The 20,641-nt window shown below is 40.2% G+C and overlaps 1 protein-coding gene and 1 long non-coding RNA gene across 4 annotated transcripts in view; one reads left to right on the top strand and one right to left on the bottom strand.

The window, feature by feature from the left end:
* Positions 1 to 18,294, bottom strand: part of TRDMT1 (tRNA aspartic acid methyltransferase 1) — a 74,905-nt gene extending 56,611 nt beyond the window's left edge. Inside the window, exons 1-3 of one of the 3 annotated variants that reach the window (XM_077897059.1) lie at positions 18,013 to 18,294; positions 10,399 to 10,485; positions 4,504 to 4,629 (exon numbers count right to left, since the gene is read on the bottom strand). The gene's annotated coding sequence lies outside the window, so the exon portion shown is untranslated. Of the gene's footprint in view, positions 1 to 221; positions 365 to 4,503; positions 4,630 to 10,394; positions 10,486 to 18,012 lie in introns of those variants that run through there. The other 2 variants (XM_077897057.1, XM_077897058.1) reach the window with 2 other exon arrangements.
* The window catches only part of LOC144313789 (uncharacterized), a 112,735-nt gene that overhangs the window by 89,005 nt on the left and 3,089 nt on the right, over positions 1 to 20,641 (top strand). The window lies entirely within an intron of this gene.

The raw sequence follows: 20,641 nt of genomic DNA, 5'->3' as shown, positions 1-20,641 counted from the left end.
CGCTTTTCCGTTCCGCCCCTCCCGCTGCTCGGGCTCAGAGCGCCTCCGACAGCGCGCGCCCCCCCTTCCCGGGGGGCTGGCCGGGGTCAGCGAGGGGACAACGGGCACCTAACAATGCGGGCTTCCCAGGGCCTGGCGAGCAGCCTGATTGGGCTCCTCCTTCCTCCTCGAGTGCATTCAGGGACCCTGGAAGCAAAGCTCAGGAGAGCGGCACAATCCACCTTTGGCGCCGAGTGAATGGACGCGGGCTGGAATCCAGAGCCAGTCGTCTTGCAGGCACACGGCTCCTCCGTCTCGTGGAAGCCTCACGTGCGAGCGGCGAGCACGCAGCACGCGCCGGGTGGGGTGCGGTGCCGGGGCGTCGGGGCTACGGAGACAGACGTCGGCCTTCTCCGGGAGCCAGGGCGAGGAGGGGCAGGGGCAGGGGGAGGACCAGCGCAGGGCACGCGTGCCTGCCCGTGACCCGGGCCACCGCGCTGTAGCTCGAGCGGTCCCGCACCCACGATCCACCGTTAATAGAACGTCGGAGCCCTCAAGCCCCTCCACGTGCGAGGCCTTTGCTTCTCCAGGATGCTCCAGCCACAGGCTGGACCACAGAGTAAAAAAAGGGCCCTGTGCACGCGAGGAAACATCTCATTGTGCGGCGTCGGGTTGTTCCCTTTACCCCCCACATGTTAACTTTTGTTCGGAAAAATCCGGGAGTACCCCTGGTCGTGAGTGAAGAACTGGTCTGTTAGAAACTTTCCATGTGTGCTCAATGTAATACTATAAATAAAAGGCTACCCCATCTGAATTATGGATCTGATCCATTTTGGTGTTTCCTATGAAGTTTTTTTTTTTTTTTTTTTCATTGTCAATGTGTCCCGGCTTTTCAATGTTTTGTTTTTATTGGCCACTTACGTTGGATAAGAAAGGTGGCAGAAAGAGAACACAATCTAAGCCCTGGGGGCCTTGCGGATAACTGGCTGTGTGACTTTGCACTGACCTGTCAAATAAAAGGGAACAAAGAAGGAGATATGATTGCTTGAGAGCCCTACAGCTCTTAAGATTCTATAGCAGAAGAGTTTCTGCAAAATCGGTCCTGATTTAGCCACGTTAATTATCTGCTAAAATTGGTATTCTCTACATTTTTTGTAAATCTGCTTTAAGCAAATGTACTCTCAAACCAACTCAATTTCTAGAAGTCACATACTAATACATATATAATGCATTTTCTAGTATTTATTACAGAATATTAGTACAATAAATATATCAGTACATATAAAGGGAGCTATAGAGTCACAGTGATGTATATACAGTCAACCAATAGAGTAAATAAACCTATAATCTGTTTAGAATTAGTACTATAAAAATAAATACGACCAAGGATCTCACCCTGAAGTGGGGGGGGGGGAGAGAGACAGCCCAAAAATATGTGGAAGAGTTCATGGAAAATACCAATTTCCTAAGAGAAAGGGACACAGATCCCCATCCCCACACAGTTCATGCTGATACTTTAAGGGCCTTCACAATATGGCCCCAGGCTTATTCGTGAACTGTTTCCTCCTTTCTTCAGCTCTGCTGCAAGCTGCATTTGATCAGCACTCCCCAAACATCTTTCGTGTCTAGGTTTCCCTGTTTACATACCTCGCTCACATTCTTTACGTTGCCCAGAAATCCTCGCCTTCTCCCAGACTGACCCAGTGGAACCTTCCTACTAGACTCCCACGCTAGAGACCCCGACTTGTTTGATTCCCTGATCCATGCCCTGCCAGTCTTCTGAAATACAGATCTACCTGTTCCTGTCACGAAATCCTTTCAGCTCTTCCCAGCCTTTTACCTTATATACCACATTATCTCTTTGCGTAGTAGTTCTTTTGTAAGGCTTATCACATGTGAGAATCACTTCAAGAATGAAATTTTCTCCATAATCATAATGTATGACCATCTCCATGGGAGCATCTATAGACATAAGGCCCTGCCCCTGGATGAGGTATACATCCGCTTCCAAACCCTGGCACAAATTGCATGATTTGGAGGTGCCATAATCAGGAGTAGTTGAGGTGGAAGGTAGGATGGGCACATACAGAGAACATGAAGATACATATTGATTACTCTTTGCCAAAGTGAATCCCAAATGTTCATACAGCTTTCTAATCCTACAGTTTTCCAAAGAGTTATCTTCAATGCCATGTCCAGTAGAGCTTATATTCCAATCACAGATAATGCAGTTTTTGCAAATACACTTTTAGGATATTCCATGTATTTTCCCTCAAAACACAGAAAATGCACTTGTAAAGAAGCACAAAATGCCAGTTAGTACCTGGCACATATGAAGCATATCAGAAATAATTAAGGAACACAATATGACTCTAAGGGTATACTAAGTAATAATAGCATAGCTCAATGATTTCACAGCTCCTTATATAACTTGAAATCTGATGATATTTTATTCTTCCTCTCCTGCCTGTCATGTCACTGATCATTAATATCTTACAGAACTAAACAAAGTCTGCCAAATGTTTAAAATACTTTTGGCAATCATCTTTGAGTTTCCATGATCCAGGCCATTCTTTATTCCCCAGTGAAACGTGATGTGGATTCTTACATACGCTTGCTGAAGGAAGAGAATACCCTGTTTATGCAAATTTGAGTAGCGAATAAATTACATTCTGGTTTCACACAGAAAAAGAAAGGTCTTTATGAATCGCACGGAAAATAAAAAAGTAGTCATATGGGAATAAATTGGCAATAAACGTCCTCAAGAGAGGAAATTATATTCAGAAGAAATTTGAATCAGAAAGGCCCTGAGAGTTCATCTATCACTTGTGAGCTCCCACTTAACTCAAGAAGGCCTTTTAACCACATCAGGCACAGCATCAGGCCTCGGTTATGATATGCTCCTGGGCACAGCATGCTTCCCAGAGTGAGGTGTTTGTGATGAAGAGCTTGAATTAGTAGAGAATCCTTCTCTACAGTGCCCTAAAATCCAGCTCCTTTTAGATTTGCCCTCTGCATTGATTTTGAGGAACTGTCCCTCTTGAATAATGAATTTCACTGTAATTAAAACTGCAAGCCTGAGAGCCAAAGAGTGTGAATGGGAACTATATATTGGCTGCTTTCCAGCTATGTGACTTTGGGAAAGTCACTTACCCTCTCTGAGCCTGAGCACACATCTAAAATGTGTAAAAATGGGACATGTGGTTGCTATGAGGATTGAGTGAGAATTTAAAGCACTTAGTCTGATACCTGGCACAATATAAAGGAACCTTTAATAAACAGTATCCATCTAATGACATTCCTAAGTGATGCATTCTCAGTCCCTTCAAGTGTGTCCAGCAGCATTATTCTGACCCCTGGAATTTCTCATGCTCCTTGGAGATGCTGGTGTCAGGAGCCATCACTAAACGCCGGGCCCTAGACAAGCTCAGGTCAGCATGCTACAGAGTGGTACTTACAGCCACAGACTTCTAAGGGCCCGAGAAGAGTTTGTGATAGGAGTCCAGGAGTGGCCTGGGTTGGGAGTAGTATGTATGAGGTGGCATATCTGCAAGCCATAGGCTTGAATGATGAACTTCACAAGGTCTGAGCCCAGGAGCATTAGCAGTAAGAGAATAGACAGTAGCACACATAGAAACACAGCACCCTCCACCCCAGGACTCCCACAAAGACCATGGTAGCTCGAAAGTGGAATCTACAGGTGTGGCAATCTTAGGGAAAACTTGTTAATGACCTCACCCAGAACGCACCGGATGCCTGAGTTGCTGAGACAAGGGGTGGAGTAAGGTGAAACCTATTAAAACCATCCCATCACTCATTGACTCTTCTCTGTGCCATACACTGAAGAAATATTTAATTTAAAATGGTTTTATGGGGCGCCTGGGTGGCTCAGTGGTTGAGCATCTCCCTTCGGCTCAGGGTGTGATCCTGGGGCTCTGGGATCGAGTCCTGAATCACATTCCCTGCAGGGAGCCTGCTTCTCCCTCTGCCTATGTCTCTACCCCTCCCTCTGTGTCTCTCATGAATAAATAAATAAAAATAAAATCTTTAAAAATAAAAAATGAAGAAATAAAGTGGTTTTATATGTAAGAATCTGTAACCTAAACCATTAAAGTGCCAATAATAAAGAACAACCAGCTTGGGAATCCCTGGGTGGCTCAACTGTTAGCGCCGCCTTTGGCCCAGGGCCTGATCCTGGAGTCCTAGGATCGAGGCCCACATCAGGCTCCCTGCATGGAGCCTGCTTCTCCTTCTACCTGTGTCTCTGCCTCTCTCTCTCTCTCTCTCTCATGAATAAATAAATGAAATCTTAAAAAAAAATAATAACTTAATGCCTTCTGGTCCCTGAACATAAGAATATTTTACCAATTCTATTGATTCCCCAGAGCTACATTATCCAATGGGAAACCACCAGCCATATCAGCTGATTTAAGTTTAAATTAGCTTAATTAACACAGAAATTATCATACTCGGAACACTGATTTTAAATAAATGCCCTAAAGACAGAGAGTAAAAGGAACTCACAGAAAAGCAAAATTGTAGCCAAACATTTCAAATCTTCCTCTGGTGTCCGGTCACCTTGTTCACAGACTGTCACAAAAGAAAAGACGCAGGAAACAGCAGGGATGTTCTATTAATGACAAGACAAACCTCCAAGAGAAAAAGAACAGATGGAAAATGATGAACTTCACAAGGTCTTGAAGGAATAATACTTTTGTGAAGTATATTCTAGTAACTTCCGATTGTAAATATTATCCTACACTTACCTCAGAAGAAGAAAAAGAATAAATGCTTTAAGAAAAAGAACTAGAATCATGAGGAATTTTTTTTTAAGATTTTATTTATTTATTCATGAGAGACATAGAGATAGAGAGGCAGAGACACAGGCAGAGGGAGAAGCAGGCTCCATGCAGGGAGCCTGACACGGGACTTCATTCCAGGACCCTGGGATCACAAGCTGAGCCAAAGGCAGATGCCCAACCATTGAGCCGCCCAAATGCCCTAAGGAAATTATAGATTTTTCTGCTGTAAAGCATAGAAACCATGCAGTTTACCTTATAGCTTGCCATCCTGAAGTACTCAGTCACAGATTTTGACACTGATTTTTCTTTCAGATAATTATTTCTGAAATTTCTACTTTAAAAAGTGCTGCGCAGTAAATTTTTGCAGATTAGATTTTAGTTAGAGAGAGTGGCATTGCCTGTCTTTAAAACTGCTCTCCTACACCCATGGAAATTTAGAGCTGGAAGAAATCTTAAGGACTGTTTCTCAGTGTTTTTCCAACTATTTTTAGATACAGAACCTTTTCTTCAAACAAAATCTCATCTAGACTCAGGGGTGAGGGTGAGGTAGAGTGGAGGCGCGCACACACACACAGATGCTCTGTTGCTGAAGCATGGATAGTAGGGGGCCCAGAAGCACACCAGATCATCTCCCCTGCCCTCACTCACCGCGGTAGCTGCCTTGAAGTGACCCCAGGTGATACTGATTTCACCAATCTTAGTTTGACAGGTGAAGACACGGAGATTCAAAAAGATGAGAGAGGTAACTTGCCCAAGCCCCCAGCTAGATGAAAACAGGAGATTTTTATTCGGGTGTCCTCCAAAGGTCTTTCCAGGGCCGGCTAGACCATAATTTGGAAGAGAAGATGCTTAGTAGGCTCAGCTGTCCTCTGCACCCAGATGGAAAACCGAGAGTCCAAACTAAAGCAGCCCTGGTTTCTAGAATACATTGCTTCCTCAGAACAGGTTGGCCTGAGGAATGAAGGCAATTTTTGAGCTCTAGGAAGGTCACCTGAGCTGCTACAGCAACGCATTTTGTAAACGTTAGACAAAGAGGTTAACTCTGCTTCACAAAAGAGAGACAGCCTCCAAGACTCATTATTAAAACTTATAACAGAGTCTCAGCCCAGTAACTCCTACAAAGACACCCTAACGCAATTCAAGGAACATAAAAGTCCTGAGAATAAATGAGTCCAATGAATCTAATACTTTCTTCATCTATGAAACAAGGGTAATATTTGCTAGTAACGTAACTGTATTTAATCAATAATTAATTGACACATATATATAAAGAGAAAAAGAGACAGACAGAAACTCAGTGATGTGCCTAGAACAATAAATACTGGTTTCCTCCCCTATCTGAATAACTCATAACAGAAGATAGAATCCATCCTTTTACATCCAATTACATAACAGAGAATTATTTTCCTGGTATGCTTTCAAAAAGGGTATATTACCAAGAGACTAATTTGCATATTCTCTAACAAGATGTCTTTCCTTATTGTTTTCTATACCAGCCTTCATATTTCAGGTGGGAAAACAAGACCCAGGATGGGAATAGAGGAGATAAAAATGATAAAGAGCTGTGATTATTTTGCTCCTTTTCTCTGCTAATTCACCAAACATTCAGAACTATCTGAGGTAACCAAATCTCCCTAACCAGATCCAGGAAGGCCAGGAAGAGGGAAACGTGTGTTCACACACACACATAACACACATGCTCCATAAAACCCTTCATTCTTCTTCACTGCCTTTTTTTTTTTTAATTGTTCTAGTTGTCAGTACTGACAAACTAAAATTCAGAGAAAAATCAAATAAAAGGATTTCTCACCCTACCCTTGCTCGTCAGGTACTAGTCTAGATACCAACAATATCACTTAGGATCATTCTCATAGGATCCAATGGTGATAAAAATAACCGAAATGCAATAGCATTATTATTAGGTCTATTCACTGCAAAATAAAACAACACAACTTTGTGTTTATTTAAAATTGTTTAAATCTTTCAAAGTCACTTCAGTAAATATTATACAACACAAGTACCACTTACCCCCTAAACTTTCTGTTTGCACTGGGAATGCCCCAAAGGCACGAACCCAGCTATTACAGAGTTACTAACTCCTGAAGATTGAGACGGAGTCTTTCATTTCCATCTAAGGTAATCACTCTAAAGTTAAAATATAGTACAAATCTCAAAGGGATTTGTTCTATGTTTGGTCATTCAGAGAATACAGAATGACCAAAATAGACTATATTTCAGTGAGTGGCAAAGTATGTTTTAATAAAGTATGTTCTAGTAATAGTATCAATCATAAATGATAACGTAGGCCTGTAAATTTCAAAGAACTAAAAAAAAAATTCAAAGAACTTTACGAATGTTTAAAATGCTCATAAATCCATTAGGCCCTATCAGTTTTTCTCTTTTAATATTCAGGGTTTATTTTTGTTTTGTCATTTTTTTTTACGAAGAATCAAAAGGAGAAAATTCTGTGATTGGCTGATTGTCACATAAACATTACTCCCCAGGTGAACAAGTTTATTTACAAGTCACAGAAGCACTCTTTTAAGAGAAGAGAAATCAGGAGATAGCACCAATTAAAAAAATCTGGAAGATATCAAAGAATAAATGGAAGAAGAGAGCTGGTATATATTTTGAAGGGGAAAAATCACATTAGGAGTTAAAAATCATTCTGGTTAGGAAAGAATGTCAAGAATCTGCATTGCCTATCTTTTTTTATTCCTTTTACTGTAGGGCTCACTCCAAGAATAGGGTGGGAAAAGAATGCAACCAAGGGCAGTATTTACATCTCCTTGTCAATTCACGGTTTGAAAACGCAAAACCTTCAGATTGCGGTTCCATCATATTACTTGTTCCCTACAGAAGTGAGACATTGTTATTTGGAGTGAGAAAAAATATTTGGAAAACTACTTTTTTGATTATTACCAAAAGTGAAAGAGACCTAATAAACATAACATCAGAAATGCCCAGAGTACGGAAAGCCCAATCCAACTGTGAGAGGACCATTCTTTCTCTTGCACTACTAATAAGATATTTACGCCCATCACACATAATCTGGAAAACAAGAAAATGTATTTTAAAAGAAAATTTTAGAAACTATAAGAGATAACTATGGCTAAATTTTAGTATTTGTCTCTACAGACTTTGCACCAATTCTATTTTACCAAAATCATACTCTTATTGCATCTGTGTTCTCATCTAACATTTTATCACAACCAGTTCAGTATTTCTGTCAGAGGGATATATCATCTTTTTCCATGACATCTTTATTTTTTATTTTTTTTCTGAATGTTTTAAATAATGCATTCTAGGGGAATCCCTGGGTGGCTCAGCGGTTTGGCGCCTGCCTTTGGCCCAGGGCACGATTCTGGAGTCCGGGGATTGAGTCCCGCGTGGGGCTCCCAGCATAGAGCCTGCTTCTCCCTCCTCCTGTGTCTCTGCCTCTCTCTCTCTCTCTATGTCTGTCATAAATAAATAAATAAACATTTTAAATAAATAAATAAATAAATAAATAAATAAATAAATAAATAAAGCATTCGAATTCAGAGGGGTAAAGCAAATTACAAAAGTAAAAAAAAAAAAAGATACATCTTCTAAAAAAGCCTTGATTCCACCTTATACCTAAAAATCAGCCACTTTTAACTGTTTGCTGCATATCTTTTCTGCCTTGTTTCTGTAGTACCTAAACAACCATAATTTCTTTTCCTAGTCTCTCAGTATCTTCTACTTAAGAAGATCTAGTTTTTTCCTACGTGAACAGTGCAATGAAATTATTACACATAAATATTCAAATGCTCTGATGTTCTCATTAGCTGGAGCCTAGAAAGGGGGGTTATACTAGGTAAAAGACATAATTATTACCTAAGTTTTTGATGCATTTCCAAAACAATTACGAGCCCATCAGCAGTGGCTGAGAACACTCACCTGCTATATCTTCATGAGCAAGTGCTGTCATTTTAAACCTTTACCAATCTTATGGCCCCCAAAATTAGTGTGCTATTTTTATTTTCATTTTTTTACTAACACAAGGATGAATTATCACAAGTTTGTAGGACATCTGTAATTTTTTCTTTTGTCAGTTATTTGTCATATTTGTCCTTTTGCTACTGGGATACTTTGAGCTGCTGACTGTATGACCACAATTTTATTTTTGTTGCCATAAAGCTGTCAACCATGTGTGTTGTAAAAACACTTCCCAGTTCATCAGTTTCCACTGGATTTAGTTTATAATATATTTTTTTTTAATTTTTATTTATTTATGATAGCTACAGAGAGAGAGAGAGGCAGAGACACAGGCAGAGGGAGAAGCAGGCTCCATGCACCGGGAGCCTGATGTGGGATTCGATCCCGGGTCTCCAGGATTGCGCCCTGGGCCAAAGGCAGGCGCCAAACCGCTGCGCCACCCAGGGATCCCAGTTTATAATATTTTATGACGCAAACATATTTATTTTCTGCAGTCAAGTATACATAGTTTTCTTTTGTGATTTATCCAATGTTTTTTTAAGGCCAGGAAGTCCTATACTTAGAAAAAAAATGAGTTAAATTCACCTGTATGTTCTTATTTTCCTTTAAATTTCATTTAAAAAATCTATTTTGGGGATCCCTGGGTGGCGCAGCGGTTTGGCACCTGCCTTTGGCCCAGGGCGCGATCCTGGACACCCGGGATCGAGTCCCACATCGGGCTCCCGGTGCATGGAGCCTGCTTCTCCCTCTGCCTTTGTCTCTGCCTCTCCCTCTCTCTCTCTCTTTCTGTGACTATCATAAATAAATTTAAAAAATTATTTAAAAAATCTATTTTGATACAGTATGCAAGGTGAGGTTTTAGACGCAAAATTTCCCCAAAATACCAAGTTTCCCCTTCCACAGTGGTTTGTAATACTTCCTCTTTCACACATTATATTCTAAGTTAGTATCATCCCCATGGGGGCTAGCCCTTCTTGGGATACAGCTGCTATTCCTGCGGGCACCACACTCGCAAATACTGGAACTTTGTAATACATTTTCACACTTACTAGGAACCTCCAGAATTCCCCTTCTTTGGCACACATTTCTTAGCTATTCCTTCCTGTTCTAAGCTCGTTTTGATATCTGCCCCAGATTTGGTACCAGCCACTCTCTCAGCTTCTTTTACTGAAAGAATGGCAGCGATCAGAACCCCAGCACTAGAGGAGCAGGTCAGATGTTCCACACAACTTCTAGCATTAGGGAGTGTGATACCAGGGGCAGTCTAGACTCTTTCAGGTTTAGAGAGGAGCTTTTTAAAAGTTGCAAGTTCATCCTGATGCTACGAATTTATTTTTGTTTTTTTTTAAAGTAAGTTCTTAAGTAAGCAACCCAAGATCAAGAGTTGCAAGCTCTTCTGACTGAGCCAACCATGTGCCCCTCAATGCTTCCAAATCTTTAAACCTTGCTAAAACACATATACACACACACTTTGCTATGTCTACAGTACTGCTCATTGTACATTTCCCTCCTCTCCAGACCTCCTTCCACATTACCATCCTTGCATCCATCCACTTTGATACACCATGCAGTGTGTTGCCACACTCGATCCTGTTTAAATTACGGTGTTGTACAAAATTTAGAAGCGCCTTTCCTTTCTTTCCTTTTTGACACTTGCCTCCATATCCTCAAACTGGCTCAAAGTTGACAGGTCCAGATATTCTTCCCAAGTGTCATCATCTCCTCTGAGCACATCCCCAGATATCTGGAAAGAAAAGGAAAGAAAGAGACAAGGAGAACAGAGAAGACAAAATCAAAAGACAGGAAAGAAAAGGACACTACAATATAAGGCACCTGGTCTTGCCAATGTTGTTCTCATATACTTAAAAAGTCATCAAATAAAAAGTATTTCAATATTAAAAAATAAAATATTGGGCAGCCCGGGTGGCTTAGCAGTTTAGCGCTGCCTTCAGCCCAGGGCCTGATCCTGGAGACCCTGGATCGAGTCCCACATCAGGCTCCCTGCACGGAGCCTGCTTCTCCCTCTGCCTCTCTCTCTCTCATGAATAAATAAATAAAACCTTAAAATAAATAAATAAAATAAAATATTCCTCTTGTTTTTCACAACTAGGAACCAACATATAGGCCTTGCTTTATTCTTTAATTCAGATTAGTGCATGTTTTATTATGATGACGATTTATTTTTAACCATGGGAAATTTTAGTACAAAACTCTAATATTTTAGAAGTCCTTTGGGTGGATAGATGCATAGATGGGCATTTAGTCATTATCTCAAGGTTTCCCTCTCATGCCAATCAAGCATATTTGAAAAAATAACCAAATTGATATTAAGAGTTATTAGACAAATATACCTACATGTCCAATTTTCATATTCACAGCAATTTTTCAAAGGACCATAAAATATCCACAATAGTACCTAGTATCTACAAAAACACCAAAAAGGGAGGCTTGGACTTGGCATTCCAAGTCCAAGTCCATATTCTTAGTGTACTTAGACAGCTACTTCCAGAACTACCACGAGGCAGTCACAGACATTTTGGGTCTGAGTTCAGAGCTGCATCTACTTTGTACAGATGCATCCATTTATGAGCTTTCACACTAGAGAACATTATGTCTGAAATAAAAAATAATATTTAAACATAATATATAACATTTTGTTTATCTCAAGATGAGTTTACTTAAATATAAGTGGGAGTTTAGGATCACATTACAACTGATAAAAGTTAACATTTTTCTAAATTTGCACACCATTTAAAAAAATTTTTTTAAAGATTTTATTAATTTATTTGAGAGAGAGCACAAGCAGGGGAGGACTTACATAATCACAAAATAAATAAAATGATAAACAAAATGATGATGATGATGGTGGTGATAACAGCTACCACTTTCATTTCATACTGCTTACTATATGTCAAGTACAGTTCCTAGTCCCTTATATATAAAAACGTGTTAAATACATGAATTAACAGATTAATAGTAAGCATGTATCAAGTTTTAATTTTATTTTATTTATTTATTTGAAAGAGAGCTCAAGAGCATGAGCAGGGGAAGGGGCATAAGAGGAGGGAGAAGCAGGCTCCCTCATGAGCAGGGAGCCTGATGCAGGGCTCAATCCCAGAACCCCGGGATCATGACCTGAGCCAAAGGCAGACGCTTAACTGACTGAACCACCCATGTGCCTCTGAACATCATTGTTAAACACATTTTAGGGATACCTAAAAGGAGCAGGTTAGATGTTCCACACAACTTCAGGGAGCCTGCTTCTCCCTCTGCCTGTGTGTATGCCTCTCTCTCTGTATTTCATGGGAATAAATTTTTAAAATCTTTAAAAATAAATAAAGAAATAAATAATGAACACATTTTAGCTCCCAAACAATAACATTAAGTCAGCCCCAAGATTGACAATGTAAGCTAGGAATAATGTAAGTCAGTCACTTTAAAAAAAAAAAAAAAAAAAAAAAAGGCGGCCAATGAGAAAAAGACTAAATATGAACATCTTAAAAAAAAAAAAAATCTGGGCACCCCGGGTGGCTCAGCGGTTTAGCGCCGCCTTCAGCTCAGGGTGTGATCCTGGAGGCCTGGGATCAAGTCCCACATCAGGCTCTCTACATGGAGCCTGCTTCTCCCTTTGCCTGTGTCTCTGCCTCTCTCTCTCTCTCTCTCTCTCTCTCTCTCTCCTCTCTGTGTATTCTCATGAATAAATAAATAAATAAATCTTTTAAAAAAAAGATTTTTAAAAAATCGCTCACATTGAAAGCTTTACTTTGGGATTACTTTGGGATTTGGCCATTCATGAGGGTCAAACGTTGACCCTCCAGCATGGACAAACCATGTTTTTTCCTGGCAGTGCCAGCAACTTTGGGATGATGGTCTGAGAGGTCAGGGCATTCCCAAAGTGATCCTTCCCCCTTTTAACTTTGATAGGAATAAGTTTCAAGTAAAGTAGCAAACTGTAGAAATCACATTCCAAAGTGAATGCAAATATAATGCAAAGTTTTCAAAGGCAAACTTCCAGAAAGAGTTATATAACTCCAACAACCATCTATCTACCCATGTTGAAGGCATAAAAGAGTTGGAGATTACAGACGAGGAAAGTTTCTCTTTTTTTAAAGATTTGTTTTATTTTATATAGAGAGAAAGCACAATCACTTTCAAGAGCACTAGATGAGGAGGGGTAGAGGGAGAGAGGAAGCAGGCTCCCCACTGAGTGGGGAGCCCAACGCGGGGCTCCATCTCATGACCTTGAGATCATGACCTGAATTGAAACCAAGCGATGGACGCTTAACCAACTGAGCCACTCAGGCACCCAGAAGAGGAAAGTTTTTTGGTGAAAGTTGCCAGTGTGCTATGTGGATTGACCTTTCCCCCAGGTCTATGGAGCTGTTTGCTACTCTTCTCAGGCCCAACGCAAACAGCTTCAAAGGACCATCCTGGGAGTTTAAAACTGTAACCCATCCTCTATCTTCTGAGTCCCAGAAGATAACGTATTTCCCTCGGACCAGATCTGAGCCATACAAGGGAGAGCTTGCTGTTTTACTTTTTATTTTTTAAATATCTTATTCATTTATGTGACAGAGAGAGAGGACACAAGCAAGGGGAGCAGTGGCAGGCAGAGGGAGAGGGAGAAGCAGGATCCCCACTGAGCAGGGAGCACTACAGGGGGCTGATCCCAGGACCCCGGGATCATGACCTGAGCCCAAGGCAGATGCTTCACTGACTGAGCCACCCAGGTGCCCCAGCTCACTGTTTTATTTTTATTTTTATTTTTTTTTACCGTGGTCTAAGAAGCATTATCTTTATTTCTAAATTTTATGTAAACTCAACTAATTGACATTTAATGTATTATTGGTTTCCGAAGTAGACATCGGTGATTCATACGTCTCATATGACACCCAGTGCTCATTACATCATGTGCGCCCCTTAATGCCCATCACCGAGGTACCACATTCCTCCACCCACTTCCCTCCAGCAACCCTCAGTTTGTTTCCTATGATTACGAGTCTCTTGTGGTTTGTCTCCCTCTCTGATTTCTTCTTGTTTTATTAAGAATTGTTTTTATTGAATTGAAATTCACATAACAGGGACGTCTGGGTGGCTCAGCAGTTGAGCGTCTGCCTTCGGCTCAGGCCATGATCCCAGTCCCAGAATCGAGTCCCACATCACCTTCACCGCAGGGAGCCTCCGTCTCCCTCTGCCCATGTCTCTGCCTCTCTCTCTCCCTGTGTGTCCCTCATAAGTAAATAAATAAAATATTTTTTGAAAAAGAGTACCACTCACTGGCATTAAGTAAATCTGCAGTATTGTGAAAACGTCACCTCTACCTTCTTAACAAAACATTTTCATGAGTTCTTTTTTTTTTTTTCATGAGTTCTAAAGGAAATCTTTTTTTTTTTTTTTTTAAGGAAATCTTATACCCATTCACTCCTCACTCCCACCTGCCCCCAAACCCTGGCAACCACAAATCTACTTTCTGATTTTATGGGCTGGCTTATTTTGAATATTCATATGAATGGAATCACACAATATATAACCTTTTGTATCTGGCTATCATGTGCAGAATAATGATTGTATTATTTTTTAAGGATTCTATTTATTTATTCGAGAGAGGCAGAGATATAGTAAGAGAGAGAAGCAGGCTCCCCACGGGGAGCCAGCTCACTGTTTTAGATTCTGTGGGAGGATGAGCCCCTGGAATGAAGTATAGAGTATACTTCTAGCAAAAAGAAGCAAAGAGTATACTTCTGAATGACTTCTAGGGGCTGTGGAAGACCAAATACAACTGCATTTCTGCATGCTAAGGGCTCTTTGAGAGAGACATCCCAATGGTGATAAGTCTCCAAAGATGCACCTGCTTAGAAAAAGGGGCCAGTTTTAAGCATATGCCAAATGGAGAAATGTAAGCTCTAGATCACAACAGTACTTGTCAAGAAAGAAGTTTTTATCTTTCTCATCTCTTCTCAATGAGCTCTAACCCTGAAGCAGCAAGAGACCTGTTAGCAAGGTGGGAAAGGGGGAGGAGAAACACTTAGTAAAGAGAGATCTAGCACACCCATTTCCTTGCATCCAGCACACTCAAGCCTAGAGAGGGAAGACGTGTACCTTTAAGCAAGATTGAAACTTTGACTAGGTAGACATGCAGATTATAAATCACTACAATTAATTCTCTCTATTAAAAACAATCAGAGAATTGTTTGTTTGATTTAATGAGAGTGACCAGGAAAGTCATGGGACCTGCTGAATTTTAATTTGCAAAATTATCAGGCCATTTCATAAGCTGCCCCCTTGTCGTTTTATTTTCTCTATATTGCCCTTGACTTTTCAGAAACATTGCCCTTCTTCATGCTATGCTTTAATAATGTTAACAACAGGGGTGCTTGGGTGGCTCAGTGGTTGAGCGTCTGCCTTCAGCTCAGGGCATGATCCCGGGGTCCCGGGATCGAGTCCCATATCAGGATCCCTTCATGGAGCCCGCTTCTCCCTCTGCCTCTGTCTCTGCTTCTCTCTCTGTGTGTGTCTCTCATGAATACATAAATAAAATCTTTTTAAAAAGTAATGATAACAACACTAGCAAACCATATTATTTTTGAGTGCTTACCCTGGTGCCCCACTACTATCTATTTTATATACATTTCTCACTTCGTCTTCATATACCTCTATATTCTTAATACCTCGTTTTTATATATAAGGAAACTGAGGCTTATTCATAATTTGGGAATTACCCAGGGCAGCCTGACTCCAGAATCTGTCATCTTTCCCCAAAAGAATGAGTGAAATGTAGCCTCTCAGTTCAAAGGACAAAAAACATCAGGCTTGCTTTCTTTAATAAAACATATGTACATCTCCCTCATTTTATGACAAAATGAAAACATTCCACCAGATGAGAATTAGTAGAAAAGTAAACATAGCTATTTTTTGTAATCATAAAATCTGCTGACATACACACTTATTCTGAAGTCCTGGATGTCATTATGTCAACAATCACGAAGCTTCCTCAACAAAGACATAAAATAACAACAATCCTAACAACAATATCCGAAATGTGTAATCTTTGACTTTGATAAGCTGCATTTTCATATTTTTTTAAAGATTTTATTTATTTATTTATTCATAACAGATAAAGAGAGGCAGAGACACAGGCGAGGGAGAAGCAGGCTCCATGCAGGGAGCCCGACGTGGGACTCGATCCTGGGTCTCCAGGATCACGCCTTGGGCTGAAGGTGGCACTAAACCGCTGGGCCACGGGGGCTGCCCTGCATTTTCATATTTTAATCTAATTTTATTCTCATAGCAATCCTGAGTAGGTATCATTAATGCTGCATTTTTGTTGAGGAAACTAAGATGAAAAGCTTTGAAAAACCGTGATTGACTTCACATAAAAAACTAATAGATGGGGTGCCTGGGGGATTCAGTGGTTGAGCATCTGCCTTCGGCTCAGGTCATGATCCCAGGGTCCTAGGATCCTGAATCCTGCATCAGCCTCGCCGTGGGGAACCTGCTTCTCCCTCTGCCTGTGTCTCTGCCTCTATGTGTGTGTGTGTGTGTGTGTGTGTGTGTCTCATGAACAAATAAAATCTTTTTAAAAAAGCAAACTAGTAGATGACACGGCCAGGACTAAAGGGAGTATATGTCAAAGGAAAGTTGAAATATCAACCCATTTTTGTATCACCTCCTAAATCCCTCTTTACTGTCAATATCTGTATTAATCATTCTTCATCCTTAGGCTTCACATTTTTCGGTTATCAAATCACTTCACAAATCCTCATATATCCTGAATCTCTGACTTCATTCTGATGAGATCATGTGTGGCAAGTAACAACGAATATGGTTTTCAGATGCAGAAATGGGGGCCCCAAGGTCCAAATGAGTTGGTGAAGCCAATGAACCACTAGAATCTTATAGGATTTTCCAAACTTGAGTTGAATGTATGTTCTAATACAGAAAGGCATGCCTTTCCTCAAGTGAGATTATTTGAGACTTTCAGAACCATGCCAATGTTCACAGGACCCTAGTCATCCGGATCGCCCTTCTCTGAGAAAGCAAAAGTTCTTGCAGGGAATCAGTCCGCCTAATTAAATTACAGGCCTTTTATTTTTTGAATTCTAAAGCTAAAACATTCTTTTCTATCTGTTTTTCATTTCCTCATAAACAGACTCATAAATGTCCCCACTCTCCAAACACTATATTTTTCATACTCTTCATGGCCACAGATACTAATAATTCACTAGCATAGGGGTTCTCAGACTTCAGCACTCCTCAGAATCATCTGGAAGTCTTATTAAAAACCAGATTCTTGGGCCTCTGCTCCAGAGTTCTGACTCAGTCAATCTGGGGTAGGAACCGAGAGCGTTTCCAACAAACACCAGGTGATGTTAATGTTGCTGGTCTGGGTACCACACTTTGAGAACTACTGGGCTAGCACGTCTCCCATAGCCCCTTAAAGGGAGCCCACAGAAAAGGGCTCAGCCTGCTAAGGCTCATGGATCGCACAAATGGTGCTCCACGCCCTGGCCTCACACTGAAGGCTTCTATCTGGAGGGGAAAAAAAAAATCGTTGTCATGACTCATTGTCTTTTTCAAGCTTTTCCAGCCACAAAATTAAAACCAGAAGAGGGACAAATTAAAAGCAAAATGAAAACAGTTAAATTTTAAGACTTACAGACTTTCTGGAGTTAGAACAAAAGATATAAAGATGATCCAGGTGAGCCCTATGCTGACCACACTAAAAGTTGGCATCTCAAAGGTTACTAGGCAAACCCAGAGCCTCCGTAACCAACCTCGAAAGCCCAATCACATGGGCTTGGCTCCCAGGTTTCCTTTTCAATAGTAAATTCCTCCATAATTCTCCAAACACATTATTATTGGCCTACAACTCTTTGTATTAACTCCCTTCTTCTACAACTTCTCTACTATTGTTTAACACAGCAAAATATCAATTATTGATACTGTTCCAACATCCAGCAGGTAGATGGATAATCTGAAGAGAGAAGCTGGCAAAAGAATTTCCTTCGGGTTTCTTTATTTCTGTTATTATCATCTCCAGTCAGCTCTCCATGGAGATTTTAATCCCATTTTTCTTCTCCTTGGGGAAAACTAAAGCATTTTAGGTTACAGTGTAAAATACTTTAGTGTGACCAGTATTTTCAATAGCAGTGTCACATCAAATAATAATAAGTAACTGACAAGAAATGTTAATATAAGATATAACATTTTTGCTTAGAAAATATGCTTAGTTCTACATTTAATATAGCAATATAGTGCAAGAACTACTGACCTTTTACTCTGATCACCATGAGTCCATTAAATTTCAAAACATGGGCCAGCCAGTGAATAATATGCTACTAAGTGATAAACTCGTGCCATCCAAATGTAGCTTTTTCTGTCCAGTCCAAAGAAAAAGGAAAACAGAAGCACAATGGTAAGGTCACTAAATACACAGATTTTGAAAGAAGTCTTTCTGTATGAGCATGAGTCACCAAAACTACTTCCTTAGTGATAAAAGTTGCCTAAGTAACCCAGATGCCTTCCTATGCTAAGAAGTACATGGGCCGTGTGTTCAGTTTCAAACCCACTAGTCATTTCCTTTACTTAATTGCTAACTGCTCTTCCCGGCTGCATTTTGGGGCCTGTGTTTTATGCAGTAACCCAGCAACTAGTTATTATGCTATATTTTATCAGGGAGAGCAAAACAGTAGACTTCACATTTCCATGAATATCAGAGTAAAAGTCACCAAGGCACTGTGACTTTGCGGTGGGGTGGGGAGTACATTATGAAAGCTACTAAACTAGATCTTGATGTGGCGTCATGAAGACACAAGACTTAGAGACAAAAAAAAGACTTAGCAAAGGAGAAAAGTAGATTAGCTTGCCCCTCTGAGTGCAAGGAAGGTGCTTCTTCATTTCTTTGTCCTTAGTGCACAACTGAGAGCCTGGCACACATTAGGACTCAAAATACATTGACTGAAGAGGATCACTGGTTCTCTTCAGAATAATCCAATCTACTAAGTAATTGGGCCACTACTAAGTTAGGATTTCATTGGGCTTTTTAACACTTCTGAGCATTCTTTTCCCCTTGGATCTACAACGGGACTGTGATATTTGTTACTCTTGCCCTCGTACATGTGTGAAGGATGTTCTATGTTAAAACAGAGCTGGTGCTGATGAGCATTACTTGGAAGAATCTGATATGCAAAAGCAGTGAGATTATTACTGCCCAAGAGATTTTTTAACTGGGTAGTAAGCTTATATGTATCCTTAGTAACACTGTTTAGTTTGGCCTTGAGAATCTTGGCTGTCATATAACTCACGGAATCTCTCATATCACAAAACTCTCCCATAATTTTTGGCCCGGGGAATGGTTAGTACCCTAAACGTTAATAAATCTCCCTAAAACTCAAACTAATAGAGAACGAGGAGAAGATGTTCTTTACAGAGGCTCTGTGTTCCAAAAATTTGGTTCATTTCTTTTCCACTAGCAAACGTGGTTGAGGATTTTCATTCATGTCATTTTATGCAGGAGTTATACACTATCACTACCAAATCATCTTGGTGGATTGAGTCAGAATTAAGAAATGAGATCTCTACAGAAAAACCCTAAAAATGTCCACCAGCATCTTGATGATTCATCAAGGGCACCAAATTCTCTGAATCAAAATGGGTCCTATTGCTGCATCAGAACAGGGCGGGGGAAACAATTCAAAGAGATAGACAGATACCATGATAAGAATGCCAAGGAGACTTGGGGATGTCACCAACAGTGGTACAAGTATACCACAACATGTAAGGTACCACTGTACAGTGAAGTTTAGAGTGTGGGACGTGGAGCTGGAAGTTCTGGGTTCAAATCCCAGATCGGCCACACCCTGGCTACGTGAGCTTGAGTAAGTTACTTAACTTATCTGTGTCTCAGTTCCTTCATATGCATAATAGGGGTGTTGTGAGGATTAAGTAAGTTAACACATGGCAAATACGTGAACACTGGGCATACAGTAGGCACTCAATATATGCAAGGTCTCATTATGATTACCATTAGCTTTCCTGTGGGGGCCAGACTCCAATTTTAGTAATGATATCATGGTATGCCTGGTTACCATTATCATTGTTTAGAGCTCACAAATCGTGGACTGTGAAAACCAACCCAGAGTCAGCAAAACAAAAACCCTGATCTTGACATGCAAATCTCTCTGCACTGCATTCTGCTCACACGTGTCTAAACTCCTAAAGTTCTGGAGATGACAGATGAATACATTACAGTCGTGTATCAGAACAATTTTTTATAATTTATGAAACATATTTAATTTATATTAAGCTCAAGTTCCATAATATTTTTGTAGTGACTCCATATAACCATATGATTCACATTAGAGGGCATATTTCTAGTGCTTAGCTAATTAGAAATATAAAATCTTTCTCGGTATTTTAGAAATCACTGCAGTAGAATTATGGAGAGGGCTGCCAATCCCCTTATTCTGCTACAGTTAACTCAAAATAGTCTTTCTTAGTCACTTCTCATAATTTTAATGAATTTTCTTAATCTTTTGCCTTGTATTATCATTATGCCATCTCATATTTGCTCCCACTTGCATTTGGGTTATTTTGATTTATGTGTTTATTGTTTTTCTGATATTTTGTCTTTTCATTTTCATTTCTAACCTCTACAGATCATAATGATCTTTGTCAGCAGCATACATAAGGTCAAAGTTTGGTGGGGAATAAATCCTGAGTTTATCACACATATCCAAAAATAAATGTAATATTCAAGGTTCTGAAAAAAAATCATTCTCACTGGCTAAATGAACATGATATACCAGAGCTAAAACATCTCCACAGTTTTTGAAAGATTGGTTAATTCATTAATCAGTTTTTTTTTAAATCAGTTTTGAGATAAGTGGGAGAGATCTCTT

Source organism: Canis aureus, chromosome 5, assembly GCF_053574225.1.
Source record: "Canis aureus isolate CA01 chromosome 5, VMU_Caureus_v.1.0, whole genome shotgun sequence".
Taxonomy (NCBI): Eukaryota; Metazoa; Chordata; class Mammalia; order Carnivora; family Canidae; genus Canis; species Canis aureus.
Note: the sequence above shows the minus strand (reverse complement) of the source record. Positions and strands in the feature narration are given on the sequence as shown.